The sequence below is a fragment of the Rosa chinensis genome, chromosome 4 (genome assembly GCF_002994745.2).
Source record: "Rosa chinensis cultivar Old Blush chromosome 4, RchiOBHm-V2, whole genome shotgun sequence".
In the NCBI taxonomy this organism is placed as follows: Eukaryota; Viridiplantae; Streptophyta; class Magnoliopsida; order Rosales; family Rosaceae; genus Rosa; species Rosa chinensis.
In genome coordinates, this window is record NC_037091.1 from 25,063,969 (window position 1) to 25,090,146 (window position 26,178).

Here is a 26,178-nt window from a genome sequence, read left to right on the forward strand (position 1 = left end):
GTGGTATACCCGTCTAAGTGACTACTTGATTGGGAAGGGATATAAGAACGATGAATTATGCCCCTGCGTATTCATAAAGAAAACAAGTTCCGGATTTGCAATTGTAGTAGTATATGTCGATGATATGAACATAACTGGTACTCTTGATAAAATAAGAGAAACCGCGAGCTACTTGGAATCCGAATTTGAGATGAAGGATCTTGGGAAAACTCGATTCTATCTAGGCCTTGAACTAGAACACCGAGTTTGTGGAATATTAATCCACCAGTCTGCATATGTCCAAAAGTCAGGCGATATAACATGGACAAAGCACATCCTGCTAGCACTCCCATGATCGGTCGAAGTTTGGATGCAAGGAAAGATCCATTTCGTCCAAAGGAAGATGACAAACAAGTGTTGGGAGCTGAAATTCCCTATCTAAGTGCAATAGGCGCATTATTGTACTTAGCCCAATTTACTTGACCAGACATTGCATTCTCAGTGAACTTGTTAGCTAGATTTAGCTTAGCGCCAACGCAGCGTCACTGGAATGGTATCAAGAACATCTTCGATTCCTAAAAGGAACCATTGACTTGAGACTGTACTTTCCCTACAAAGAGACAAGAGGGACCGCAAATGGAACTGCAATCCCTGAAGAAAATATTGATGGCGAAAATGCCACTCACTACACCGAAACGCCAAATGATGTTTTGGTTGGTTTTGCTGATGCTGGGTATCTCTCTGACCCACATAAAGGTCGTTCCCAAACTGGTTATGCATTTACCTATGGGAACACGGCGATATCTTGGAGATCGACCAAGCAAACCCTTGTGGCTACCTCCTCGAACCACTCAGAGATCATTGTTGTACATGAGGCGGTTCGTGAGTGTGTATGGTTACACTACACCAATTTTGGAATCAGACAACACATATCAGACGACAGCAAACATTTTAACTGTCGTCTGATTTAATCAGACGACAGCAAGAAATATTGTGTCGTCTGAGTTTTCGAATTAGACAACAGTTTTTTCTTGGTTCTTGTGCAATAGCATTTCAGACAATGGTTTATTTTTTTGATGTTGTCTGAATGAATTAATTCAGACAACAGTTATTATGTGATGTTGTCCAAGGTTCATTTATACAATGGTTGATTTTTGCTGTTGTCTGATTATTTTCAGTCACACAACTGTTATTAGGTGTCTGTTGTCTGATATCTTGTAAGTCAATGGCTACTGAAAGATGTTGTTTGATTTAAGTGGTTCAGACAATGGTTTTTAATTTGTCTGTTGTTACATGAGTTTCAGACAATGCACTTTATTTGATGTCGTCTGAGTTTTAAATTTTTTTTTTGGATACAATGAATAGCTGACTTTAGTTAGGGTTTGACTTATACTTTTAACACTTAAACTCTTTCAACTCGTTCCCTCTCCATTCCATCGAGCAAAACACCCAGTCCGCCTCCAGCTGAAAATCACTCTCTCTCACTCTCATCCCTCAGTCCCGCTCTCAGCCCAGCCCTCAGCCCCGCCCTCAGCCCGCTCTCAGACCACGAACCCGTCTCTCTCAGCCCCGTCCTCAGCTCGCTCTCAGCCCCGTCCTCAGCCCGCTCTCAGACCACGAACCCGTCTCTCTCGATCAGCCCCGCCCCCATTCCATCGAGCAAAACACCCAGTCCGCCTCCAGCTGAAAATCACTCTCTCTCACTCTCATCCCTCAGTCCCGCTCTCAGTCCCGCCCTCAGTCCGCTCTCAGACCACGAACCCGTCTCTACTAAGCAGTTTGAAGGCAGATCCTCTCAAACTTAACCTTCATCAACAACAGCTTCATGGTCTGGAACCCGCCGGAGTTCGTCAGGGATTGTATGGATGATGGGGAAACCATGAGAAAAGAGAAGAAAAATTAGTGTGAATCCTGAAATCCTGTTCGATATCATGTCCCAGTAGGTTGTTAAGAGATTTCAGGCAAATAGGCTTGAAGTGCGAAGTGTTGGATGTGTTTTTTTTTTTGGGTTGCCCAAGCTCGATCTGCTCGGACTCATTCACCCTGCTCCCTCTGAACTTTAGGTACTCAACTTTGTTTGATTTTACTCTCTGGGTATTGCTGAATAGCCATTTGTGTGATTAAAGTCTGAAGCTTTTGATAAACTTTAGAAGAAAGATTGAAACTTTGGTTGCTGTCATTCAAATTTTGCATATTTTTTAGTTATATGCTTAGCTTTTGATAAACCCATTTGATATATTAAAGAAAGAATGAAATTTCTAAAGGCTTGGGGAAAATTTGGGTTTGTCTTCGAAGAGGTTGCTGGGTTTTCGAAGAGTTGTGAGTTTAATTTGGGTATATCTTTGGTAACATGAAAGAAGATGTCAAAATTGTTTGAACTTTAAACATTTAGTATTGAAAAAGATAAAATTTGAAAGGAAGCTATTTCTGCAATTTTGGTTTTAGTTTTGAGATTAGGATCATTTTCTGGACTTTGCCCTCAAACTAAATCTGTGAATTTCAACTGGTTAGTTTTCTCTCCAAACTATTTTGCCAGTTTGGATGCCGTGGTGTTTATGCGCATTTTCATCTTCAGGTTAGTGATGGATGGACTAGTAGTGTTAAAGGGTATATTGGATTTGAGTTTGATTTTTGAAGTTGGGTTTTTTTGTTTGTGCAGTTTGAAGGTGTTTGGGTTTGGTGGGATTATTGGGGTTTTTGTTCTTCTGCCAATAAATTTTCTGGGGACCCAGCTGGAGGTGGATTTTTCGGATTTGCCCAACAAGTCTTTGGACACGTTTAGTATTTCGAATGTGGATGATGGCTCAAACTGGTATGTATGTGGTTCTTATGGGAGGGTGGTTGAAAATTGTGGGAAATACTGAGATGAAATTGTAATGTTAAACACTAGGTGTTGTAGTTTTTGATAGTTGCATTAGCTACACTGGGTTGAGGGTCATTTATAACATCTATCATATTTCCACACGTTGTTTCCCAGTTTCCATTCTATTGCTTTCAATTTTATCAAATTTATGGCATTTATAAGCCGTATAAGTCGGTGTGTCCTTCGGTTAAGTTAGAGTTGGTTGATTAATGAGTGGTGAGGGCAGCTTGATCTTAGGTTGAGATTTGGGTTTAGGTCTGTGGGGAATATTCTAATTCCCCCTGGCAGATTATGATAGCTAATATAAATAGGATCTGTTCCTCCGTGTTTGGCACCTGACTTAGAGTTTTCACTTACCTATTGTGTCTGAACATTCATAGACTCGGAGGATATTGAATTACCTGCTTGCAGATTAGTTTAATCTTTACTTCAGCGTGTTCCTCTTAATGGAGTTGTGGCCAGATATTTCCAAGTTCATTTATGTTTATCATATTTATGGTAGGCATATGGTAAAACCTATTATGAGGAGACCCTGACTGTTAATTTTGGTTTCAAAGGTTATGGGTTCATTTTTGTGCAGAGGTTATGGGTTCATTTTTGTGCAGCATATATTTTCAGTGCAGTCGTCTGCTATCTTCTTTACAATGTAAGTTATATTTTGTTTCTTTTCTATGGCTTTGTTTCATCAGATTTTGGTGGTTCATTTAGAACAATAGAATCAACAGTATTCAACTTAATCACTATGCAGGAGTACAGTTATATCTCATCAAGAAGAATTGCTCACTTCTATTCATCCAAACCTCAGCCTAATCAGTTCACAGTATTGGTTCGTGCAGCTGCAGTGAAACCGTTGAAAAATTCTTTACAGAATATTACTCTTATACTTATCTTTCACACTCATTGGTTCGTCGAACTAGCAAACTCCAACGTCTCACTGTAAGCCTCAGCATGATAATTTCATAGTTATTTTTGAAGGCTTGGGGATTTTTGTAATTTCTGTGTTTGTTGTTAGTTTCTCTCTTATATTATCACCTCAATTTGGTGCTTGCCTACCTAAATTTACTTTTAATGTGCCGACAGAGGAGAAAAAGCTAGTTCTTGTTTCAGATGCTTTGGTCTCCTATTCTTCTCAATACCCATTATTGATTCTTGAATTCTCGACCTGTTGCTGTTCTGGGTTCTTGATCGGATTCGGTTCCAAACAGAAATCGCTTTCTGGGTATTAAAGATTTATGCTTTATAGTTTGTTAACCTCTAAATTTGGGCTAATCTTATGATTGCTTGTGTGCTCTTTGTTGGGTGTCATTTCTATATGATTGTTCTTGTTCTGGGTTTTATGTCTGTCGTTATCTTGTGTTGTTTTTGGGTTCAGATTTCATTTTTTGATTTGTTTTCTATTGCTTAGTATAGTTGGATTACCAAGTTTTGACTGTTTCTGATATGGGTTGATCGCCAAGGATTTTATCATGATTTGCTTAGATTTCTTGCGTTTACACTAACATATACGATTGATTTTGACGTCTACAGAGGCCATGAGTTCAAAAACGAGGGTTTTGGTCCTGGCACAGTTATTTTATGTGATCAGGTACTATGATTGCCTACTGATCTTGACCTTCCTAAATATTGACTTTGAAATTTTTGCTTCTTAAAATGCTCTCTTTTTGGCTGGTCAGTTTATCTATTTGTATATGTACGTGTTTAATAGCTGTAGGTTTACATTTGTTGGTATGTTCTGTTCTACCATTGTTGGTCTGTGGCATTTCACATTTGTATGATTGGTCCGGTTAAATACTGTGCTCTATATAGAAACAATGAACTATAAAGTAGTAAGAAGATTTAAAAGTGTACATAAGAAGATTTAAATTCCATAAACTTATGCTTTGCTAGTTGATGTTGTAAATAGGACTATCTTAGCAGGTACAACGGAGTAAATTCTTGTAAGAACTGTAATTTGCATTTGATTAATTGAACGCCTTTATCTCTAATATTTCTACAATCTCTTTACAGCTTTTTAAGATATATAATACTAATATATAATGTATTCACTCATCTCTACATTATTATATGCAGGTTCTTACTGAGGGTAAACAAAAAGATGTACTTAAAGCTGCCGGTGCATTGTTTTCACATATTTGTGAGGTTTAGGCAAGGTTAATGTGCATCACATTTATGGACAAGCTAGTATCGTGGGGGTTAATGTTGGGATAGAATGACTTTGTTGGATATATGGATGAATGTATCGAATCTTTACATAAATAAATGTGTTTTGGGTTGTCATTTGGATCCCATATATGCAGAATGTAGGTCTTTTGAATGTCTCTCGGACCATTCTATTCCAGCTAAAAACTATTGTCCAATAATTGATCATCATAAAATGCCTAACAAAAACTGTTGTATGAATCATCTAACTATAATACTTTAAGGACTAAAAGAACGAGAAAGCCATTGTCCAGCAAAACAACAGACAATGGTTTTTTTTAGAAATCTATAGTATCAATAATAGATAGACAATGGGATTTGCAAGTACATATTGTCTGATCAAGCCTTCAGACAACAGCAAGCATATAAGCCCCTGTTGTCTGCCACAGCCTTCAGACAACAGTAAGTATATAAGCTGCTGTTGTTCTTCGTGGTATTCAGACAACAGACATGATAGTAGCTGCTGTTGTACTAAACTTTATTAGACAACAGTAAGTATATAAGCTGCTGTTGTTCTTCGTGGTATTCAGACAACAGACATCATAGTAGTTGCTGTTGTACTAAACTTTATCAGACGACAGTTTTTTGGTATTGTCTGATTATGTATCAGACGACATTGAGATAGACAACAGCAATGCCTATAATCAGACGACAGTGAAAAACTGTCGTCTGATTGAAAAATTGGTGTAGTGTTAAGAACTATCATTGCACATATTCGAGGGATTAGTGGTTTGAGTTCTACCACTGAAGAGCCTACTTGCATTTATGAACACAATGCAGCTTGCATCGAACAGATGAAGCTAGGTTGTATTAAGGGTGATAACACAAAACACATATCGCCAAAGTTGTTCTACAATCAGCAACAACAGACCCTTCTCAAGATTCAAGTGAATCAAGTAAGGTCTGAGGAGAATGTGACAGATTTGTTCACCAAATCACTGCCTAAGGACACATTTGAGAAACATGTGAAAGGCATAGGGATGCGAAGACTTTCCAAGCTCACTTGATTAATGTAATGATCAGGGGGAGGTGTAGACGTCAGGGGGAGTCTAACACACACATGTCATTCTCAAATGTAGAAGGTGCGTTGTGCTCTTTTCCTTCGACCAAGTTTTATTTTTGTCCCACAGGGTTTTTATTGTCACTTGGCAAGGTTTTTAGTGAGGCAACAACTCATGCACCATTTCATCTTTGACTTGGCACAAGGGGGAGTGTTAAAGGAAAAGCACATTATGTGCCTTCGTCAAAGAAATAGACGAAGAGGGAATCAAGCAATTACAAATCACAGCTCAATCAGCATTTAGTATCATCAATGTAATTGATATTTCCGTTGTAATCCTATCCCTATATAAAGGGGTTATGAATGAAATGAGTAGACCAATTCCAATATCATTTTACTTTTACACATAGATATTTCTTCACTTTATTAGGGATATACAGATATTTATTTACAGATAAAGTGTAAAATTATTTTTTACAAATATTTCTTCACTTTATTGGGGATATATCCTAAAATTCTTCATTTTATCGGAGATATATCACAAATATCGTAGACCAGCGAGTGGCTTTCAACCACCTAGAGTATTTTTTTGTTTTTATAAACCTATTATAACTTGGTGTATAGGTTGAAGACAAAAAAAATTAAAATAAAAAATAAAAAACGAAGAAACAGAAAAAAAAAAATTTATTTTTTATTTTTTTATGTTGAAATGACCATTTTAGCCCTCAAGGGTCAAACTTAACGTCCAATTTGGACAGAATAGTAGAAATTGGAAAGTTTAGGGGGTAAAAATTCAAAATTGAAAGTAGAGGGGGTGAAATGATGACACCCCGAAACCTCAGGAGGATAAACTGAAATTAATCCTTTTTTATTTTTCTTCTCCTTCTTTCCTGTTAGCTGCTTTAGCAGTTGAATCTATTTCCATGTAATTTTCAAAAGTTTAATAAAGTTCTGACCTCCTTTCTCTCAAAAAAAAAAAAAAGAAGAAGAATTTTCATTATTAGGCATGGTCTCAAAAGCTATAGTGTGGCACAAAATGGATGAGTCCATCTCTATATATGTTACGTAGTCTTAAAGATGATAATTCATACAATTTCATCTTCCATTCTTGCTACTCTAGATGAGTGTAAAAATGATAGAAAAGCTACGTGTGAAAATTTGAAGATCAAAATCCAAATCCTCGAAAGAGAAGAAGAAAACAAAGAAACGAAATGTCTGGTAAATGGACTCGTTCCGATTCAACGCCACTCCTTCCGCCCACAACACCATCCATCACAACGCTCCTCCCCCTCAAACGCTTATTCCTCATACTCCTCTATCTTTCTCGAAATGACCTCCGCCGTCGCGCAGGTACCCTCACATCGTTTCTCTCTTATGTCAAAACCGTAATTTTATCGAAATTATTGGAGTTTTGAAATTCTGTAGTCTAATTGTGATAGGTGTGTTTGATGAGAATGGGAAGCTTCTAGGTTCGTCTAGCAGTCCGATTCAGGTTTGGAAGGACGGTGATTGCGTTGAGGTAATGCTTAGAAACAAGTGAATTTCATTAGTACTTGTAGTAGAGGCTGTATTATAATTTACATGGATACTTATGGTGGTAATTTGAAATGAATGTGGAGGATATTATGTGTTTTGGAAAAGTGAATGTGGTTTCGAAATGTAGCGTTGTGTTTACTGCTTGTTTGTTTGTCTGTTTGTCTTGAAATAGCAATCTTCGACGGATATCTGACATGCAATAAGTGCTGCTGTAAAAGCAGCATGCTCCCTTGCAGAAGTTTCCGGGGATGAAGTGAAGGGTCTGGGATTTGCGGCTACTTGTTCACTAGGTTTGTGGCTTCCTGTTTATGTGTCACTGTACTTTTGTGTTAGAAAGAAAATTGGTTATCATAGCTGCTTGGAGTACAATGGGAAGGCTGAAAATTATGTACAGTCATTAATCAGCGTAAAATGTTTTCTCTCTGCAGTTGCAGTGGATGCTGATGGCTCTCCTATTACGGTTTCCTGGAGTGGTGATTCAAGAAGAAGCATAATAGTATGGATGGACCATAGAGCTGTAGAACAAGCTGAAAGGATCAATTCACGCAACTCACCCGTCCTGCAGTACTGTGGTGGAGCTCTTTCCCCTGAGATGCAGCCTCCAAAGGTACTTCTACAGCTAGTCTGGTCATGGTGTGGTTTTCTATTTTATGCATCTACATTTGTGCATCAAAAATTGCCGTAGATGTACCTAGTCAACATGCTCATTTTTTTTTTGTTTTTTTATTGTTCTTTTGTACTTGAATTCATATATTGTTTTCTCTTTTCCTATGGTTTTTTTTCTTCCCATTTATTAAAAGATAGAGACCGTCTTTTGCAGCTTTTATGGGTGAAAGAAAATCTGCCAGAATCTTGGTCAATGGTCTTCAGGTGGATGGACTTGAGTGATTGGTTATCATACAGGTACGTGAATCTGCAGAAAATCATTTCATAAACGTAACAAAAAATCCAGGCTGTACAAGACCCCTCAAACTTCAATTTATTATTTACTCTTAGCTTTTGCATATCTTTAGGGCCACAGGAGATGATACACGTAGTCTCTGTACAACAGTTTGCAAATGGACATATCTTGGTCATCCACATATGCAGCAAAACAATGAGAAAGATTCTCGAGACATGGAAGCTTGTGGATGGGGTGATGATTTCTGGGAGGAGATTGGATTAGGTGATCTTGTAGAAGGGCATCATGCTAAGATAGGTAAATTTTTGAATTCGAAGTTTTTCTATGTGTCTTAATTGTTTTTTTTTTTTGGATGTCTATGAGTCTTGACCAGTGACAATAGAATCCTGTAATTTTTCTCATGATTTTCACTAAACAGTTCTGTTATTTGCTGATGATGGATAATTTAACAAGAATTACAAGATGTTAAAGACCTTGCTTTTTTGCCATTTTATTTTTTTGTGACTAGTGCTCTATAGATTTCTTGTTGTGAGAGAGACGTCCTATTTGAAGCCATAAAGTTAGCATTTTCTTTCTTTATCCTTCATATAAGCTGCAAACTTCAATACTGGACTCCTTGTACTTATTCCTTTCAGATAACTGCAACTACTAAAAGATTGCTTCTCATGCATTTTCTGCTTAAATAATGATCTGTTGCATATACTCCAAGGTTAACAGGCTGATAGCTTAGAAGTATTAAATCATGTTTTTGTACTTAAAGTAATTAGAGAATATTGAAACGTACAAAGGGATGGTCTTAGTATGACAAGGATCACAGTTTGGTTATATATATTTGGTTCAGTGGCGCCTGTTTACAAATAATTTCTTTAGCACAGATACTCTGTGAAGTTATTGGTTTCGAGCCAAAATAGATTATTGTTCCTACTCTTTTTTTGTCAATGGGAGATGAACCTTTAGGACTGCGAGGGAATAGGATTGTTTATTGTAGAAGAGTGAAGCCCCCTGCTATAACTTGATTTATATGAATATTGTCACTTGTTTTGCAACAATGTATTATACAAAATACTCCAACACAATTGACTTGAGTCTTTTTTGATGAAAAAGTGGCGTTTTGTAAGCTGATCGATATAACTTTCTGTGAATTCTTCTGCCATTTAGCATTGAGGTCAGGCACTTATTATTTGTCAGTTTCTTATATTAAATTTTATGCAAATACAGTTAAAACGAACCTCAACCAAGCCTTTATCTGGAAACAGTGAAGGTAGTCAATTTGAGTGCATTTATGACTTTTTATGTCTATCTTGGTTATTGTGCCAAATGCTTACATTCTTTTCTGTTACCATTTGGGACTTCTGGCTCCTTTTAATAACTTGAGATAAAAACAGGACGAATTGTAGCTTTCCCTGGCCATCCTCTGGGTTCCGGTCTCACATCTACTGCTGCGAAAGCAAGATATTCTGTACTGAAGATTTCTCATTGATTTCAAGTGGCACTCCCTTGAGGTCCATTAACTGAGCATATACATTTGTTTAGTTGCAAGAATCGAGCACATCATTCTTTGGTGGGCTTTGGAGGGTGATTAAAAATGATATTTTGAACTTCTTTCCTGTGTTAGTCTCTTATTGTAGTAATTTGAATTTGCAGGAACTAGGTCTTGTAGCAGGGATTCCTGTTGGGACTTCGCCAATTGATGCTCAAGCCGGTGGTGTGGGGGTATTGGAAAGTGTGCCTTCATCAGATTCTCAGCCTAAAGGTTGCCAAGGCTTATCCATTTTGCTTTTTTATTTATTCTAATTAAGTTGCTTAGCTTAAAGGTGACATATTCTTTCGTTAACCTGTTATATGTTCAGAGTCTGATATTGAAGCTCTATGCCATCGTATGATGTTAGTCTGTGGAACTTCTACTTGCCATCTGATTGTATCACAGAAGAAGCTTTTCATTCCAGGTGTCTGGGGTCTGTATTGGTCAGGTATGTGAATTTATACATCTATTTCTGTGGCCACTGTTTTAACTTCCCAAACGAAGAGTTGTTCAGTAGTCATAACATTGTTAATGCCACAAACACCTAATACACTTTTCATTTAAAAATTTTCAGCTGTGGTACCTGAACAATGGCTCACAGAAGGTGGTCAGAGTGCTACGGGTGCATTATTGGATTACATAATTGAAAACCATGTTGCTTCTCCTCACCTTGCCAATCATGCTGCTTCTCAACGTGAGATCCATTGCTCAACCTAGTACATGCTAATCGTTTTACTAATTTACACAGGGGGAATGCTTTTCACTCATCTAACTTAAGTTGATTTCTCTTTTTAGGCATTTATGTGTTTGAACTTCTGAACAAGATATTGGAAACAACGATGCATGAACTGAAGCCTCCTTATAAATTTTGGTACCTGAACTTAAAAAAATATCACTTCGGTACATGAGGTTCTTTGCCCGACCAAAGATTGGTACATATAGACGTTAGCTCCGTTACGGAGCTTGCCAGCTGGCAAATTTACAGGGGTACTTTCGTCCATTCATATATGAATTTATTTTTTTTCTCTCTAATCATTTTTATGGGATCCAAATCTGATCTGGGCACCCATCTCTCCCCCCCCCCCAAAACAATCCCTTCAATGTTTCTGTGAAGTCCCTATTTGAGCAACTTCTCTCCCATTCCCGCCGGTATCTATCTCCCAGCGAAACCACCACACAATCATATTTATGGCCATTTTGCTTTGCTAAACCCGCAAACCCCACAAACATCCTCCTTAAATCTTCAACCCCACAAACCCACTCTTCCATTCTTCTTGTGCACCCAAACCTTCAGTAAACCCGGCTCGAAGAAACGGATCATCTCGGCCTAGAAAAAACGAGTCTTTATTGTTGGGTCAGTCATGGAGGACAGAGAGGTGGTTGCTGACCAAGAGAGCCGGTTGTTGGTTGATGGGTCTGATGAGCCTCAAATTGGATATTAACCCAGAAGTCTAAAACCCAAGTGAATGAACAACCTAGAACCACCACTGCAAACACTGAACACGCAATAGCCTCATAAAATTGGGTTTTGATGTGCAGGAAAAAATAGTTGAATTGCTTGCATTGAATTAAAATTGGGACAGAAACATTCATTGCAAAAATATGGAATTGCGTCCCATGTCCTCCACCGGCATGGGCGACGGCGGCGTTCGAGTTGGACTTGGTGGTGGGTCGGTAGGAAGGCTCTGTGGAGAGAGAGAAAAGTGGAGGCGGTGGTGGGGAGGTGAGCCTAGTGGAGGAGAGGGGTAGATTAGGAGGGCAAGGAGGGCCAAGATCGGGGCAAGAGAGGCCCGCATTTTTGGTGGGTCAGGTCGAGGTGGGTTGAGTGGGGGAGTGGTCATAGTTGGAAGTAGAGGACAGTGGAGACAACAGAGACGGCCGACTCGCCATTCCAGAATTTGAGCTGCTAACAAAAACCAAGCTCTCAACAAAAATGAAGAAGAATCGAGGCTTTGGAGTGAGTGTGAGTCAGAAAGAAATGGAGGACTCGATTCGGAGCATGTGCAATTGCATGGCTTCATTCTACAACCACCTCCAAAGTAGCTGCGATGCCCTCAAAAGAAGTGAACAAGAAGATGAGAAGAACAGAGAACGAACAGAGAGAGAGAGAGAGAAAATGATTAGAGAAAAAAAAAATTAATTCATATACGAATGGATGAAAGTACCCCCTGTAAATTTGCCAGCTGGCAAGCTCCGTAATGGAGCTAACGTCCATATGTATCAATCCTCGGTCGGGCAAAGAACCTCAGGTACTGAAGTGATATTTTTTTAAGGTCAGGTACCAAAATTTATAAGGAGGCAAAGTTCAGGTATTATACGGACCATTTTCCCTTTTTTTTTATAGAAGTATAAGTTGAACTCCATAGGATTTGTTATCTCCAAAATTATCGGTGCGCTTCTTTTACATGACCATCCCAATTCCACCTAATTTCTTACTGCCTATGATTTATGGGTTATTGTTTACAATGAAAAAGTTATTAGAGTATATAATGAAAGGAGTATCTGAAATGGTCAAAATGTTTACAGAGCTTCCTTGAAGAAAGGCAGTGCATAATATGAGTCTCTATACTTAGTGATGTGCCAATAGACATCAATGGTGCTGATAAAATCTCGTTGTGGTTTTCAGTGTTTCTTGAAAAACAGTATCTATGCACGAAGTTAACATTAAGCAAATGTTATATCTGATTGGTGGGCAACAAAATATAACAGGGTTTTGAAAGGTAATCACAGAATAGAACCATACAAAACTTACTAGAGAAAGAAAATACAGAACTTTTTAAAATGTTATGGGAGTGGAGGCTTTTAGGTGACGACTCTGTAGCACGTGAAACGTTGCATTATACCAAAACCTATCCCATGTAACCTTTTGTGTGTATCTGTTTCTTGTTTTGCAGATTGACACTATACTAGCATGTGGAGGCCTTGTTAAGAACCCACTATTCATACAAGAACACGCAGATATAATTGGTCTGTTTGTCTGTCTGTCTGTCTCTCTCTCTACAGTGACACACACACACACACACTTATCAATGCCCCTGTTTCTTGGTCTTTGTTTGTATCATGTGTTTTTCATCTGCTTACTCTTTTCTAATTTGCCTCTCTTTATCTCCGTTTGTATGAAACATCAAAACAAAGTTTATTCTTATGCTTCAACTTTTACATTAAGCATATTGCTGGACTATCTTCCTTTAATTACAATGGTTTGCTATTGGTTTCTGAAATTAGTATGTTTCTATTCAGTGAGTGAACTGGCTGTATACGCTGATTATTCTTCAAAAAGATAAAAAAAAATATATAAACCCGCTGCTGGCACATCCACTGTGGATGTGGATGTTGCAAACTAAACAAAGGGTATTATCCTTTTAAGTACACCAGCACAAGTTCAATCCTTTGTTTAAACATGTGCATAAACTTGAGACATGCAATTGGGTGCTTGGTTTGGGTTGCCCTATTATTCTTCCATGGGAGAGTGAGCCTGTGCTATTGGGTGCTGCCATTCTTGGTGCTGTAGCTGCAAGGAAATATTTTAGTATGCATGATGCCATGAAGGCCCTGAATGCTTCGGGGCAGGTATGTTTTTTCAAACGTTTCTTTAGTACTTCTAATTGTTTTCTTTTACTCTATTGGCACACAAATTGGAACCTCTTACTAGTTTGCAAGCTAGAACTTCCATCTCACTTTGAGGAGGAATGCATGTAATGCTTGTGTTTCTTCTGTTCTGTTTCTCCTCTTTACCTTATTCAAACTACCAAACTTGTTATACCAATGACGGGTTATTAGGAATGGAAAGGCCCATGGTTTACTCGCCATGTGATATGGGATTTGAAGCCCCTGTCAATACCTACCTTGCTATTTGTTGGAGTTGCTGTCACGTAAAGATTGTAGTGTTCGACAGGAGGGCCCAATTTGAGCTTGGGTCTGCGAAGCGGGTTTGCAGAATTTCTGGGTATCAAAATACATACACACATACATATATATATATATATATATATATATATATATAAAAATAAAATAAAACTTGTTGTCTTACATACATCGTGATGTTAGTGTATCTATAGCATTGTTCCCGTAAACGATGGTGAATGAGGATTCCTTTTCTCCCAAAATAATCAGAGCAATTTATAGTGATGCATATGTGATAGTCCATTTGACTCTGACATATGCTCAATGTGCACACATGATATATATCAAAGCTGCATACCAGATTGTTCAAGATTTTCCTACGGACTCCAGTTGCTCTATTATGAAGATTCCTTTGCACTTTTTACTTGGATTTTTCTTAATGTTATTGAGATGTAGATAATGAAAAGGTCGAGTGTATCATAGGTCCATTTGGGAGAAGTTTTCAATAAGTTGATATTCAGTCTGACAAATTTGAGTTGCAAGTAGCATGACCTTGGATTTTTGAGTCGCAAGTATGTTTCTTGAATGCAAGAAGGCACTAGGAACATGATGATGATTTTGTCATATGATTTATAGTTTTTGGCGGGTGCTAAAATGACAATTAAATATGTGACCTTTAGGTGTTACTTTCATTGATGCAAGTACCTATTAGGAACTACAGATCTCTGATTGTGTCATGCTTTTGGAAGTGGAATATGTTATCCCTTATTTTTCTCACTTTTCAGTATGCCTCCCCCCCCCCTCCCGAATTTGGTAGGTCATCCATCCATCCAAAGACCCTAAGGTGAAGAAGTACCATGATGCTAAGTACCGCATTTTTGTGACCTTTATGACCAGCAGCTATCTCATTGTTCGCTGATGGCTGAAGCCTTGACATAGGTTCTTGTGCCTCTTTGCATCAGCAGGTGGCAGTAGGACAGTGGTTCTCTCACTCAATAGATTCATTTATGGGGCCAATGTGCTTTCTATATCGGAAGAGAAAATTCCTGGTGCTGTGAAGTTATGTTGAAGAAAATACACATTTTTATATGTAAAGCCTCAACTTTTGCAACTCTTTGAAGGAAGTTTTTCAAAAGCCAAAACAATGTACAGTAAAAGCAGTGCTAAAGAAAATTGAGAATTAGTACAGTTAATAGTTTGAGGTTCATCTGGTAAAAAATTGTGTTCTGCCTTACTATTGATAATAATCTGTGTTACTATTGATAATAAGCTTGAATTATTTGGATTTTCTGCCACATTCATGAAACAATTTTGAGGTTAATTTTTATTTTTCCTTTCAGTGATGTCTACTTCAAAGTTCACAGATTATGACAGTTTTTCCCTTCTGAAAAATTGTTCCATCTATGGAGAGTCGTCTAAGTTTGGAGAAAATGAAAAGGGGAGTCAATTGATACTGACCACTTAATTTATCATGAAAATTTCCACTACTTTATCTTGATTTTTTTGTGTTCAACAAAGTCTGTAATCTCTTTTGGTTTGTTTCCCTTACTCAGCTTGATTGGATTGATTTCGAACAAGAAAAGATACGGGAATTTGTGTTTGTGTCCCGCCATTGTGTGCCATAGTCGCGGTTCATGAATCCAGCATGTGAATATCAGACTTGTTCATTGGTTGATATAACTTTAGTCCAAGTCGGAGAAACTTCCAAAGACTTAGCAGTAGTACGATCTCACTTATAACGTGTCTACTACTTTATAATTTACCTGGTTTTCACCCTCTGCTGTTTCCATGTAGGTTCTATTCTCTTCTTATTTTTACATTTTGTTTTCGGTCATCATAAAATCATTTTTCTTTTCGCTTCTATTTATTCGGAAAGGTGAATATGAAGTTCCCCTTCCTCATTTGATACAAATGAATAAGATGAAGAAAATAATTTGGTGGTGATGTAAATATTAATGTGGTTATTCATGTAATAGAAATTAGTGTTGCGTGATATACGCCAATTAAGATTGATTGGTGATTAACAGAATATAATTAGCATTTGATTGATTTGTAATTAGACGAGTGATTGGTGTAATCTTTAAATAGTCATCTTTTGTAAACCTGAGGTAGTCCTATATAAACCTGAGTGATTGGCGTTTCCCATAGTCAGCTTGATTGGACTAATTTCGAACAAAGATACAGAAATTTGTGTTTGTGTCCTGTCTCTGTGTGCCATAGTCACGGTTCATGAATCCTGCATGTGAATATCAGACTCATTCAGTGGTTGATATAACTTTAGTCCAAGTCGGAGCAACTTCCAGAAACTTAGCAGCAGTACGATCTCTCTTATAACGTGTGTCACGTCCTGATTTTTAAACACACTTAAAAATCAATATATAATCTCATAATTATACATGCGTGATGGTTCAGCCATCAATACAAAATACCTAGAAAACTTTTTCCTTTTAAACCAAGTACATACTGATGCCCTGAATCCACTATGTCAATACAGACTTGCTCCGCAGAGTCAAATATTACACAAGTTACGAATTAAATTGCCACAACAAAATAATAAGTAAATGTTCCTCAAAGCTTACTACAAGCGAAAGTCTTAATAACGGTAAAGTCACAAAATTGGCTTCCTACCGTAAAGTTGCTAGCACGATACCTCAGCTTCAACCACGATTACCCTGATTGCAGGATTAACCCCTACACCATCGAATAGTGCACTGAGTTGCCACACAACAAACCTGATAAGCTTATGAAACCTCGTATGAGTAAACTCAAATACAACAACCGAAACAACTCACACCAATCACAAGGAAACCCACACATTCCAATTAAGGAAACAACTCACACAAATCGCGGGAAAAACCCACACGTTCCATTTAAGGAAACAACTCCCGTCCATCATGGACAATAAAAGAAAGAATATACTCAAGACTCTCTTTTAAAAACACGTACTCATGAGTCACAAGTAACCTCATTATTACCCCCATGAGATACATCGGAGGACAGACTAGAGCTCTAACTGATCGTAACTATACCCCGGCCAAGGGCATGGTCCCGATAACCCACCCTCGGTCACATTCGTGACCCTCGATCACATTTCGTGATCCACGATCACATTTTGTGATCCACAATCCTCAACTCTCAAGTCTTTGGATCCATGGTATAAATTCCAAAACATTTAAGGAGTCGCACTGGACCCAAAATGTTACACAATCCCGATCACAATTCGTGACCTCTCGATACAAAGACCAAAACATTAAGCAACTCACAACGGACCCAAAATGTTACACGAATCTAAAATAAAAGATTCCCAATAATTGATCCTTATCAATTACTCCCGGTACAAGACCCACATTTAAATAAGTCACCGTTGACCTAAAAAGTTCAACTAATCCCAACACTTTTAAAAAACAATAGAAATCAACACTTCCCAAAATATTGTTTCACGAAAAGCCACACCTCAAAACAATAAAATGTACGCACCCACAAATATTGTTTTATCACAACAAATCCACCAACACACACACACACACATATGTAGACATTCACTCAGGAATGCTACTAATACCAATTATAGTTTGCAGTTAAATAATTAACTCCCAAAACGATAAGGTAAACCCGTTCGTAAATGAACATTGTGAGATTACTCACATCTGGATCCTGTTGCGTCTTCTATATAGAACAGAGATAACACAATCACCAAATATCTGTCCAAGACAACTTCCTCAAGTACCTATCACATACGGTCTCAACTCAATACACAAATGACAAGCGATTAAAGTCCGAAACCCCCGTTTTGAACTAAAATCCCCAAAAGTAATGTCAATCAAGGTGAAACTTCATTCCAGACCACCCAAAGTCTCCGGAACACTTCTACGATCGCTATATCAAAATCACAAGTCGATCGGACAGTCAAATCCACACGGATCGAAAATCGAACGGTTTGAAATCACAAAAACCCTAACATGTTCATACGATCTCCAAAAATTATATATTATATATCAAAACGCTCGTATTGACGAGTAGATAATATATAAAATCAGAAACTGTCCCTTACATGGCCAGAAAGCCGCCCAAGTGCCGCCACAGGCGGTTGCATAGCCACCACTAGCCAAAACTTAAAACCACATTAATCCAACCGTCCAAAATGTCAAGAATACCAAGTAGAGCAACTTTAATACTTGGGGTTCAAGCCAACTCGGTCTAGATCGCTACCAATTGTCGTCCAAAGCCCAATAATTATTGTTCACATTAAGTTGCAACTCCACACTTAGAATCATTCGAAACCACTACCAAGGACCGACAAGGGAGGCTGCTGCGAGCTCCACAAGCTTGGTTTGAAGACTCGCCATCGTCGAAGATCGGAGAACCAATCAAGTCTGACTGCTCCTATTCTCGCCGACTTGTTGCACCGCCGTTGGTGGATATCGCCGCTAGAGGCTGCCACAGGGAGGACCAGAACAAGGAAGCGCAAAGGTCTGTGCAGGTTTCAAGATCGAAGGTTGCCGAAGTTGACAGAAAAGGTCAGGTCCGGTCGAGCAAAATCCACCGAATTCTAGGGCTCGAGTAGAGAGAAGAAAGCGTTTCTGATTTTCCTATTTCAGAAACTTTCCGAAAATGTAAATAATGAAATCCTAAAATAGAAAATCCTATTTATAGTAATTTCCAAAAAATGGCATAAACTTCCGTTGACCATAACTTCTTCATACAAACTCCGATTTCCGCGTTCCACATATCCACGAACTAGTATCGATGCGCTCTACGACTTTTGTGAAGGATTCGGAGAAACCCAATGTATAAAAAGTCAACCTTTGCCCCCCCCCCCCCTAAAACCATACTTTTTGAATAAAAATTCGTCAGAAACACTTCCGCTCCATCCACGAACCACATACTCGCACCAACAACCACTAAATTAATTCTAGAAAATCATCGAAAAATTATAACGAATTTCTAGGGTATTACAACGTGTCTAGCTACTACTTTATAATTTACCTAGTTTTCACCCTTTCTGCTGTTTCCATGTAGGTTATATTCTCTTTTTATTTTTACATTTTGTTTTCGATCATCATAAATTTCCAATCATTTTTCTTTTTGCTTCTATTTATTTGAAAAGGTGAATATGAAGTTCCCCTTCCTCATTTGTATCAAATGAGTAAGATGAAGAAAATAATTTGGTGATGTTGTCAATATTAATGTGGCTGTTCATGTAATAGCAATTAATGTTGCGTGATATACACCAATTAAGATTGATTGGTGATTAACAAAATATCATTAGCGTTTGATTGATTTCTATTTACACGAATGTTTGGTGTCATTGTTAAATAGTTACCTTTTGTAAACCTGAGGTGGTCCTATATAAACTTCATGGTGAGATGAATAGAAACACTTCATCTCTCTGCATCCAAACTCTCTCTCTCTCAAATTCTTTTACTATCGTTTTACAACACATTATCAACACGAATAACTCTGGAATTTGGATTATGGATTGCCAACTAGAAGAGGGGAATAGCTCTTGGATTGCAGAAAAGAGTCGATTCATCATTCAATCAACATCATCACCCTACTAGCTCTACAACCAAGTTGGTTTTCAAGATTCTTAATTGTGATTCATGCTTATTGAGCCTATGGATTGAAAATGAAAAATCACCATGGAGAATGAACCCAATTTTGTTCGTTATTTTAAATCTTATATCTTCATGCTTATTAAACTGTGATTTCATATTGAAATCTCCCATGATGCATGAACCCTAATTCCATACAATTGATTTATTTAGAATAAATATTTGTTCATGTTTGTGGATTTGATTGACATATATCATGGCACATTAACACATATCAATGCTATTTAATATTAGTACCATAATAACGTGCATCATTACCTGTTAATGCCATATATTATGCTCATTACCATAATTATTGCATGATATTTAATTACCCCTTAATAGCGTACGTTAAGTTCATTACCATAATGACTTTACAATATTTATTTACTTCATTACAATTTCTTAATGTTGTACATTAAGTTTATTGTCGTAAGGATTATGTAATATTTATGGGGTATATAAGGATGTGTTAATTCCATAAGCATTTAAAGAAAAAAAAGGGGGAATAATTTTTGTATTAAGTTATTTCCATTATATAATTTAATTTATTTACGTTATGATTTAATAACGTATATTAAATTTATTTATGTTAATAGTTAATGGTGAATATTAAATGAGGCTGACTCAAAATCTCAAACCAAGCCCAAGTCGCAGCAACAAGCTCAAGCCAGGGGCTCAGGCCCAAGCCGTGAGACTAGCACAGAAGCTCGCCACGTGTTGACATGGCAATGGTTATAAATCTTCTCCAACTAGGCTCATCTAGTTGGATACGATGTCTAGGCAAGGTTCAGATGAGACTGTGTACTTAAGTGAGTCTCGCTCCGGCTAAATCTCATCATTCCTTACCTGGTCGTATTCAATTGGAGTTACCGAAATGGTTGACTAATAACATCTCATTCCTTGGCAGACTAGCCTTAGCCCAACAAGCCCATTATCCCTCCGCGGGACCTAGCAGCCCAATAGGCCTCTTGGCTCACGAGCTCGCAGACTAAGCCCTATAGGCTTAGGCTTCACAATCAAGCCCACTCTTTCTTTGGTCCAGCAGAGCCAAATAAAAGGAAAAATGATTTGATTCTGCTGAGATTTGAACCCAGACAACGTGCATGTCATTATGGCTATTGTAAATAGATTCACCATATTTAATATGTGTAATTAATTGCTAGAAGCATTTATTCACAACTACTATCTTAGGGGAGAGTTGGGCACCGATATGGACTGTCCGCTCAGGGTGCTCGTCGGAGATGCTGATGACTAGTAGGGATGTTTCCGGGTTGACAGGTTCCTTTTTTACATATTTTTTCTCATCATCTCTGGGGTCGTCAATTTTATCTGTTAGTAGTGGGTGGTTTCCTCCCGTTAGCATCGATCGTGTCACTGTTGTTGAGTAACATTCTCATGCCAGCTATTGACTTCCTCTTGGTCTCAGACCCATCTAGTCTCCAAATCAAACATTTAAATAAGTTGCACCCGATCTACAAATGTTACATAAATCTAATAGAAGATTTCCCCATCACTGTTCACCATCTGTGACTCTTGGTACAAGACCAATACATTTAAAACAAGTCACGCTTGACACAAAAATGTAGCATCAAACTCAACACTTTTCAAACAATAGAAAATATCTTTTTCCACAATATTGTTTCCTGAAAAGTCGCCTTCAAACAATAATATGAACACGATCATGCATTTTGTTTCCCCACACATCACACTCACATGAATATATAAATATATATATACACACACACACACACACATAGTCATTCGCTCAGGAATGCCACTAATACCAACTATAGTTTGCAGTTAAATAAGTAACTCTCAAAACAAATAAGGTAACTCTGTTCGTAAATGAACATTTGTGAGATTACTCACCTCTATATTCATGCTGCGTCTTCACATAACTAGTTACTTACATAACGCACTCTGTCAAGAACTTAAGGAAAGTACGGTCTCAAATCAGTACACGAATTACAAAACGATTAAAGTTTGAATCCCCATTTGAATTAAAATCCATAAGTAACGCCACTTCAGGAGAAACTTCATCCGAGACCACTCAAAGTCTCCGGAACACTCCTACAATCAATATGCCAAAACTACAAGTCGATCGAACAGCCGGATCCTTACGGATCAAAAACCAAGACAATCGAAAACGGTAAAAACCATAACAAAATCATACGATCTCCAAAAATTACGTATTATATATCAAAACGTTCGTATCTACAAGTAGATGATATATAAAACCAGAAACTGCCCTTGACATGGCCGAAAACACTGCCAAGCTCTACCATAGGAAACTACAGCAATCCAACCGTCCAAAATGTCAAGAATACCAAGAAGAGCAACTTTAATACCTAGAGCAAGGCCCAACTCGGCCTAGATCGCTGCTGATCGCTTCCACAAGCTCAAACACACTGTTCACCTCGAGTTGCAATTCTACACTGAGATTCGATCAAAACTACCACCACGGATCGAAGGAGGAGACCTTTGCGAGCTCAACAAGGTTAGTTTGAAGCTCCGCTATCATCGGAATCGGGAGAACCAGTCTGGTCTGACAGCCCTCGCCTCCAACCCCCTTGGTGTGCCGCCGTGGGTGAGAATCGCCGTTAGAGACCACCGTAGGGAGGACCGCATGGATCGGAGGAGACAAAATGATCTAGGTTGGTCTCACCACTAGAGATCGCCAAAAAACGAAACATCGGCCGGGTCAGTCGGGGTTGAGGAGAAAGAAGCGAGCTTTCTGATTTCTATTTTCGAAAGGTTTCCAGAAAAGTAAATTATGATTTTCCCCAAACAGAAAATCTATTTATAATAATTTCTAAAAATATCTGAAACTTCTACAGACCATAACTTTCACATACAAACTCTTATTTTCACGTTTCACATATCCACAAACTCGTATCGATACGCTCTACGACTTTTGTGAATGAATTTTTTGGAGAAACCCAACATATAAAAAGTCAAACTTCGTACACCCCCCTAAAACTGTGAAATTATTCAAAGGGCTAAATATTGGTTACTACCCTGTGGTTTAGGTCCAAAATCAATTCAGTCCCTGGACTTCTAATTTCATCAAAAACACCCCTGTACTTTCAATTTTGATCTAACAGGTCCAATTTCTTAATATTCTGCTATGGGTTCAACCTATGGTTAGATTATTTGATGAAAAACTTTTGGAAAAATTTCAGTTTACTACCCTGTGGTTTGCACTCAACATCATGTCAGTCCCTCCCCTTTCAATTTGATCAGCAACACCCTTGTGCTTTCAATTTCGATCAGCTGTGTCCAAATTTTATTGTGCCGTCTAATTTGAACGTTTACTTTGACGGAGGGGCCCACTTAAAGGGGAAAATTTGTCATTTCACACAATTTTCCTAAAAAAAAAAACTAGTCAAAAACTCCATTCCTCCATCTCCACCCACCTCCTCTCTCTCGACCCTCAGATCAACACCTTGCCCTTGCCGGAGCTCTCCAAAATCATTCTCCTCTTACCTCGCCTCAAGTCTTGCTTCCCCGTATCAACAAACTCCGGAATAGCCAAGGCACTCACAACACTAGTCAAAATAAACTCATTCTCTCCCTCACTCTCCTCACCTCTACGCATCAACCCGAGAAGCTCCAACGCATCTCCAGCCAAGCGTTGCATTGCATACCCAGAAATCATAGTAGCCCACGAAACTGAATTCCTCTCAGGAATTCTATCAAACACCTTACATGCATTCCCCACAAGACCCATTTTGCAGTACATATCAAGAAAGAACTCCTAACAAACACATCGAAAAAGCTCGCTGCTTTGATCTCAAGAGCATGAATCTTCTGTCCCCCAAAAACCTCAGATGCTTCATGGGAAGCAGCAGTGAAGACTCTAGCAAAAGCAATACCAATTCATTTGGCAATTACCCAATTTGCCGTCGTCGAGTAGAACACATGTCTCAGTGACCAAATTCTTGTTCTTGGTTTTAGATCTCCGAACGAGTATAGAGTACCGTAGCCTGACCTGACCTCAATTTGGATCAGTCATGGCTCCTCCGGCCATATCGCAGCGATCTTCGTCGCAGTTGCAGCCCTCCGGAAAAGGCGAAATGGCGAGATTGAACGACGAGGACAAGTCTGGGTCGGAGGTCCGAGCTGTAGTTTGGGCTTGTGATGGTGCTCGATGTGCAGGTGGAGGAGCAAGTAGGTCAGGCTCAGCAGCAATGCGACCTGATGCAGAGACTCTGAGCTCAAGATGTTCGTCGTGAAGTAATCAGGTATTGGGGCCATTGTAGATGATGAGGAGGAGGATGAAGAGATTGCGATGAAGGAAAAGAGGACAAGAATGGAGAATGAGGGCGGCTAATGCGATGGGGCTGAAAGGGTGAAATGGGCCGGGCCGGAATCCATGGAGGCGGCGATCGGACAGACCAGATTGGAAAGGGAGAGGGACTTGGCGGCGAGATCGTCGAAGAAGCGGTCCATGGGGTCGGTAAGGCCAAGGTGTTGATCTGAGGGTCGAGAGAGAAGAGTTGGGTGGAGATGGAGGAATGGGGTTTTTGATTAGTTTTTTTTTTTTAGGAAAATTGTGTGAAATGACAAATTTACCCCTTTAAGTGGGCCCCTCTGTCAAAGTAAACATTCAAATTAAACGACACAGTAAAATTTGGACACGGCTGATAGAAAATGAAAGCACAGGGGTGTTGCTGATCAAATTGAAAGGTGAGGGACTGACATGATGTTGAGTGCAAACCACAGGGTAGTAAACTGAAATTTTTCCAAAACTTTTTATTTGATAGATTTCTAATAGTGAGACACACTGCTAAATTGACTATGTATGCCACATCAACACAATATCATAAAACATAGGCCATATATGAGCCACGTCAACAAGTTAAATGACTAATTATCGGAAGACTAACAAATTGGACCTATTAAATCAAAATTGAAACTGCAGGGGTATTTTTGATAAAAATTAGAAGTTTAGGGACTGAATTGATTTTGAACCTAAACTACAGGATAGTAACCAGTATTTAGCCCTTTGAATAATTATTCGTACAAAAATAAATTCACTTCCCAAATAACATACGAACAAAGCATAACACCCATAATTCGTACAACTTATCAATTATTAATTGTAGGAATTTAATAACGAAAATTCAGGTCATCACAACAAGAATATCTAATTTATTGGAATACAAGAATATCTGACATATTCCGTGGTTGCATCTTTTGCTCTTATACAAGTCTGTTGTTGCATGCATTCTTGGCTCATGTTTCTATGCTTTATCCTGGTTTGGATCAGTTCTTAATTGAAATGAATGAATATATGAATCCAATCTTAAGCTTTTGTTCTATCAGATTTATTTCATGTTCAGTTGCTCATAGAACATTTAATGTGTAATTTTAAATGAAAGAAATTGGAACTCATAGACTGAAATCTATGTGAGATTATTCTTTTGCGTACTTATTACTACAATGTTGTTGATCTCTGAGTACTTCTGAAACCATCCCAACTCATTAGATTACCATCCATTTTCAGAGTGATGTTTACATTTAATTATGCTCCCACAACTAGACTCTATAAACATGGAAGTTTTTGCTGCTTCTGTTAGCCCAGTTGCATAAGACCTTGGATTCCTTAATTGAGTATTTGTGCATTTCCCCTTTTTAAAACTCTCAAGTCAATCAAGTACTAAGCTAAATTTTCATGTAGTGACAGTTGGAAAAGTTCAAGGAGGTGAATGATACTTTCAATCATGCGAGCATGTTTGGAGTGGATAGACTAGATGTTGTTCTTCTCATCAAAATTGGATTGATATAAGAAGATGCTGGATATACAGATAGAGTCGGCTGAAGTTTAAAATCACCTAAGGAAATTCCGTATATATTATTATTATGTCCCTAAAATTTATTACACTTTTCAAACAGTTTTTTAAGTGGATTTAGATATACGGGAAGAAAGCAGAGCATCAAGTAATTTACTTTTCTAAACTCCTAACTTGATTACTGTTGGTATTATGGTGTGAATGTAAAGTGAGATAGAGTCGGTAATCTAGAAGTGAAGAAGAATACTTAACCTATGAATGTCCCTTTTTGATTTTGGTTTTGTTTCTTTTCCATTTTGTTTTGAATTGATTTGGCTATTTAGATTCTTTCTGTTATGAAACTGTGAACTTCATTTGATTTATGTTGTTAGTTCAATTAGAAATAAAGCAATTGATAATTGTTAAACGACTTGAATGCAATTACTACCCGCAGCAAAGCGCGGGATCTGTAACTAGTGTGCACTATACATGACCATGAAAATATCTCAACATACTATTCCTAAATCAAACCGGACAATTCATAAAATTCTTAACATCTCTGTTCTTTGAAATTTAAATTTGAATTTGTAAAATTCACATTCTTTTATGTTCTTATTTAAATAATTATATGCTATAAAAAATAAACTTTGAATTAGAAAATAAAAACTACCTAGGCGGCGCCTGGACACTAGTATCCTAGTCACCATACAACTAGCACTTAGCGAGTTTTAGAACATTGATTATCAGTGATAAGGCGACTAGAACAGAGGCACTTTGATATAGTGAAATAATTTGAGGGAGAAAAATCTTCAACCTATTAGCAATAACTTTAGACCACAATTTGTAGATTACATTACAAAGTGTTATTGGTCTCAAATTAGAATTTGTGGAGTATTCAGTGCATAGATGTGCACTTCCACCAACGTGAATGAATTGTTGGATAATATTAAGTATATTTTTTAGT

The 26,178-nt window shown here is 38.0% G+C and overlaps 2 long non-coding RNA genes and 1 pseudogene across 2 annotated transcripts; all 3 read left to right on the forward strand.

The window, feature by feature from the left end:
• The first annotated feature begins 3,870 nt into the window (after positions 1-3,870).
• On the forward strand, positions 3,871-5,040 carry LOC121052545. Its single transcript, XR_005809404.1, has 3 exons — positions 3,871-4,061; positions 4,370-4,427; positions 4,913-5,040. It is a non-coding gene; the product is annotated as an uncharacterized LOC121052545 (long non-coding RNA).
• A 2,096-nt stretch (positions 5,041-7,136) lies between these two features.
• LOC112200975 lies at positions 7,137-13,198 on the forward strand (annotated as a pseudogene).
• Positions 13,199-13,440: 242 nt separating this feature from the next.
• On the forward strand, positions 13,441-15,174 carry LOC121052424. The gene is made up of 2 exons (XR_005809014.1): positions 13,441-13,570; positions 14,661-15,174. It is a non-coding gene; the product is annotated as an uncharacterized LOC121052424 (long non-coding RNA).
• Positions 15,175-26,178: the final 11,004 nt, after the last annotated feature.